Genomic DNA, 5,609 nt, shown 5'->3' on the forward strand with positions numbered 1-5,609 from the left:
ATTACAGGTGTGAGCCACCACACCCGGCCTCAATTTCATATTTTTAAAATGCTGGCTAGACCAACTGAATTGATTTCATGACCCATTAAGGGGTGGCAGGCATGGTTTGGAAACTGTGCTGTATGATGGCATTGTCCTTTCATCTTTGAAAGGTATCTCATTCAAGGTTATCATCATTCAAGGTATCTCAACTTGAAGAGATCCCTGGAGGCAAGCTGAACACTTTTCCTCTAGAAGCCTCACATCACAGCATCAAGAAATAATAGATTTTGGTCAATGAAAAATTCCTATGACTCTAGAGATGCAGTCAGCAAAACCCACAACGCAAGAGATGACCCGGTTGTTTCAAAAATAATTGTTTTTTAAAAAGGGAGGCGGTTACAGATTTGTGCTGCCTGATACAGCAGCCACAAGCCACATGTGCCTACTGAGCCCCTGAACTGCAGCTGTGCCAAACCGAGATGTGCTCTAAGTGTGAAATACACACTGGCTCTGAAGACTTTGCATGCAAAAATATTACAAACTATCTCTAGTAATTTCACTGTTACGTGCTAAAATGGTACTTTGGATATATTGGGTTAAATAAATTGTTAAAATTAATTTTACCTATTTATTTTAAGTTGGCTCTTGGAAAATCTTAAATGGCACTTGTGACTCACATGGTACTCTTGTGGAATTGACTGATAATCCAAAGAAACCAACTGAAAAAAATTGAGACAACTGGGGAAATTTGAAAATGGGGTCTTTGAGACTATGAAAGAAACATTATTATTTTTAAGTATGATAATTATGTTACAAAAAAATGTTATCTTTTAGAAATATTTACAGATGGACAGTTGTATTTGAGATTTGCTTCAAAATAATAGAATGAGGGGAGAGAAAAAAAGGAGCGGTGGTTGTAGATGAAACCAGTTTGGCCGCAGGGGCTGAGGCTGGGTGATGGGTATGAAGGTTCATTCTGTCATTCCTTTTACTCTTGCATGTTTGAAATCTTCTGAAATCTGAAATAAAATTTTGAAAAGACTGGAGAAATTTACGACTTTAAAAAAATCATAGACAAATCCAAATTAGACAAACCCCAAACAGACAGCATACGTGATCAGTGTGGCAGGCTGTGTGATTATAATGGCGGACTCCTGAATGAGACAGCCTGGGTGTACCGATCCAGACATTGCCCCTCACCTGTAAGCTGTGTGACCCTGGGAAAGCTATGTAACCCTCTGTGCTTTAGTTCATTCCGTGAGTGGGGATAAGAGTACTTCCCTATGGCTGCTTTGACAGGCTGCCATTAACTCTGTGGCTTAAAACTATGCATATTTATAATCTGACACTTCTGGAAATCAGAAGTCAAAATGGGTCTAGTGCAGCAGTCCCCAACCTTTTTGGAACCTGGGACTGGTTTTGTGGAAGACAGTCTTTTCACAGACAAGGGAGGGGGATGTTTTCAGGATGATTCAAGCAAATTACATTTATTGTGTGCTTTATTTCTAATATGATTACATCATAATATATAATGAAATAATTATACAACTCACCATAATGTAGAATCAGTGGGAGCCCTGAGCTTCTTTTCCTGTAACTAGACGATCCCATCTGGGGGTGATGGAAGACAGTGACAGATCATCAGGCACTAGATTCTCATAAGGAGTGTGCAGCCTAAATTCCTCCTACGCACAGGTCACAATAGGGTTTACACGCCTCTGAGAATCTAATGCTGCTGCTAATCTGACAGGGTAGAGCTCAGGCAGTAATGTGAGCAATGGTGAGTGGCTGTAAATACAGGTGAAGCGTAGCTCGCTTGCCAGCCGCTCACCTCCTGCTGTGCAGCCTGGTTACTAAAACGCCACCAACCAGTACCAGCCCATGAACCAGGGGTTGGGGACCCCTGGTCTAGAGGACTGTGCTCCTTCTAGAGGTCCTCTCTGTTTTCTCATACTTTCCAGCTTCTAGGGATACACTGCATTTCTTGGCTCATGGTCCTTCTTTCCATCCTCAAAGCCAGCAGCAAAGAATCTTCCCTTTTCTTTGCCCTCCTGCCTCCCACTCATATAAAAACCCTTAAGGTTACCTTGGGTCCATCCAGATAAGTGAGGATAATCTCCCTGTCTAAAGATGCTTAATTTAATCACAGGTGCAAAGTTTCTTTTGCCATGTGAAAGAACATATTCGACAGGTTTTGGGAATGAGGATATAGACATCGTTGGGGGGACATTATTTAACCCACCATAATGGAGTTGTTATGAAGATTAAATATATTGAGCACTTATAAGCATTCCTGGCACCTATGTAATCATTAATTAAGCATTAATAATTATTATGATTATCATTATTATGTAGTGTTCATAAATCAATTTTTTAAATATTGAACCCATCAGAAAAAATGTGTTGCAGCTGGGTGTGATTTGTAACCGAAGGAGCATAAGTAGATGCTTCCTTACCAAAAGGCTGTTGTGTGTCCTTTGTCCCCCTTCAACTGTATCTTCCTCTTTCCTGCTGGCTGGGCAGTGGGTGTAATGACTGGAGCTGGGGCTACCATTTTGTACTATGAGGTGGCCTGGGGAATGGAGGCCACACATGGCAGATGAAAAAAAATAAAGAAATGTGGCACTGTGAGGGCTTGGTAGAGCATAACCTCACACCCAGCCTTGGATTGCCTACCTCAGCCTGTCACACAGGAGACAAAAATAAATTTATACTGTGCTCAACCTCTTGTTATCTTGGGCCTGGGTCACTCACAGCAGAATATAATCCTATGAATTCTTTAATTTTAATCTGCTTCTCATCAATCATAAGAGATGTCAAGTGTACCAAGAGGCTACAGAATGAAACAGGAAAACAGTCTGTGTCTGCGGAGCCAAAGGGCTTTGCTGTTCCCTTTTCAATATATGGGTCTAAGAAGGAAGCCGATGCAATCATCCCAGCTTGTCTCAACTGAGGTTTCATTTATTTCTTCCTTTTCTTATCACATTTTTCAATGACATGGTCCTTAATGCAGCAGAAACAACATGAAAAGAAGATTGAACTCAGGCTATAAAACCACGTGTGGAAGGAAATGACGTGCTCAGGCGGGAAGTACTCTGTGACCTTTTTGATCCCACATCCCTTACCTCTCCTTCTTGGCCTCTGTCCTTCAAGTTCTGTGCACTCGATAGCTCCTCTGAGCTGCCCTCCCTGGTCCCCTGAGGGACCGATGATTCAGGTGCATTATTCAATGTCTTTCATTAAGTTCTCAACATCTACAGACATGTTGTGGACACTGTGTTTTCTTTCCCAACATCCATTCTTCCTTCTTCCAACAATAATATTTGGGGCTCCTTCTCTCCCTGTTTCCCAATTCCTGTGATCAAGAGGTGCCTTTTTCCTAACCCTTAGAGATAAAAGCCTGCCCTGGGCAGACACAGTAGCTCATGCCTATGATTCCAGCACTTTAGGAGGTTGAGGTGGAAGAATTGCTTGAAGCCAGGGATGCCCAGGCTGCAATGAGCCATGATCATGCCACTGTACTCCAGCCTGGGTGACAGAGAAAGACCCCCATCTCTAAAAAATAAATAAATAAATAAATAATAAATGCCTGTCCCTGTGTCATATTCTCTGGGCCATGGTGATTGAGTCAGTGGCTGTCCATTACCCAGGCTGGTCCAATCAGAGTAAGTCTTGAGACTTTTATGGAAAATGTCAGAAAATACTTTGGGGGATTGGGGAGGAGCATCAGACTGATCCTGAGGCAGCTTGATTAAGCCTGAGGGAAAAACCGGAAGTTTCCAGAGTTTCTGAGAACAAGGAAGAAACCTAGGGTTTCTTCCTAGAAAATGCGTTAGTTGAGTCCCTAGATTCAGCCATGCCCGAACCCAGATTTACTTCCTACCCCTATATTTTAATATGTCATTAAATGCCTCATTTGTTAAAACAACTCCAACCTTGGGTTTCTGTCACTTGCAGTAGGAAGAGTCATACGATGGCCTTAATGCAGCTCTCCCAGAAGCATCCCTAAGAAAGAACGTGAGTGCAATTGGTTGATTTGGGAGGCGATGCTGGGAAGCACCAGTGGAGGAACTGAAGCAAGAGAAGGAAGAAGTCAGTAGAGTGAGTACAGAGGAGGTTCTGGTCTGGGCCACTAGGACTTCCTTCCACTGGGGGCCTCTTGAAGAGCTGGGCTGTTTGTCCACTGACTCTTATCTTTTGCTGGTTGTGGAAGGTTCCTAGGGCCATAACTGCCTGTGCCTTCCTCCTACATGGGCCAAGCATGCCCCAGCAGCCAGAGAAAGCCCCTGGCCCAGAGTTGGAGGAGCTTGTTACAGGAAGCTGTTGCATACATGCAAACTAGGAGCCTAAGGATCAGGCACCAGGAGCCTCTGTCACACTGCCCCTGCAGCTGCGGTGAGTCTGCGAGTAGTTAAAACTGTTACAGGAAAGGGGTCCCTATCCAGACCCCAAGAGAGTGTTCTTGGATCTCACACAAAAAAGAATTCAGGGCAAGTCCATAAAGTGAAAGCACGTTTATTAGAAAAGTAAAGGAATGAAAGAATGGCTGCTCCATAGGTAGAGCAGCCCCGAAGGCTGCTGGTTGCCTATTTTTATGGTTGTTTCTTGATGATATGCCACATGTGAGGTGGGTTATTCATGCTTCCCCTTTCTAGCCCATACAGGGTAACTTCCTGATGTTGCCATGGCATTTATAAATTGTCATGGTGCTGGTGGGAGTGTAGCAGTGATGACAACCAGAGGTCACTTGTCACCATTTTAGTTTTGGTGGGTTTTGGCTGGCTTCTTTACTGCAACCTGTTTTATCAGCAAGGTCTTTATGACCTGTATCTCGTGCCAACCTCCTATCTGATCCTGTGACTTCGAATGCCTGACCCTCTGGGAATGCAACCCAGTAGGTCTCAGCCTCATTTTAGATAGCTCCTATCTAAGATGGAGTTGGTCTGGTTTACATGCTTCCTACAAAACCAGGCTTGGCTTTATTTTCACCTCCACATCCTCAGCGTGTCTGCTGACAAAATGGATGAATCCATCTTTGGAGTTTTTTTTTACCCTTGGAGGGTAGGAGGAAGTTTTCAGCAGGTGGGTTCAGCAGGAGATACAGTGACTGCATGGCCCCTACAAAGTAGCAAATGTCTGAGTTACCATTTGTTAAAGGTTCATGGAAATGCCAAGTCCAAGTGGCAATTAGCATGAGTCTGCGGGATTTCCCACCTGAAAAGAAAATGAAGGATTTCTTCTATTCTTCTGAATTATAAACCAAAATTAAAAGCCTAAGCCCCCTAAGCGACTGAATGGACCCCTCCTGTCGGCCAAGGCTATCCTAAAGTCAACCTCTTACACCTCCTCCCTTTGCAATTCAGGCACAGATGACCAGCATTAACATTAAAACAGGGTCCTAAAGACTGACAAATGACTTTTCATAGCAACAAGATAGCAAAATGACAGAAAGCAGACTCTGAAAGAAACTGAAGTATTTTACCCCAAAATATATTTTATTTCTTCGACATATTTTGAAATGGCCCTGTAAGAAACATGTATTAGGTTGATGCAAAAATAATTGCGGTTTTTGCCATTAAAAGTAAAGGCATTAAAAGTAATTGTAATGTCATTAAAAGTAATACAAT

The sequence above is a fragment of the Aotus nancymaae genome, unplaced genomic scaffold, assembly GCF_030222135.1.
Source record: "Aotus nancymaae isolate 86718 unplaced genomic scaffold, 86718_ANA_hifiasm-v0.15.2.pri h1tg000029l, whole genome shotgun sequence".
Taxonomy (NCBI): Eukaryota; Metazoa; Chordata; class Mammalia; order Primates; family Aotidae; genus Aotus; species Aotus nancymaae.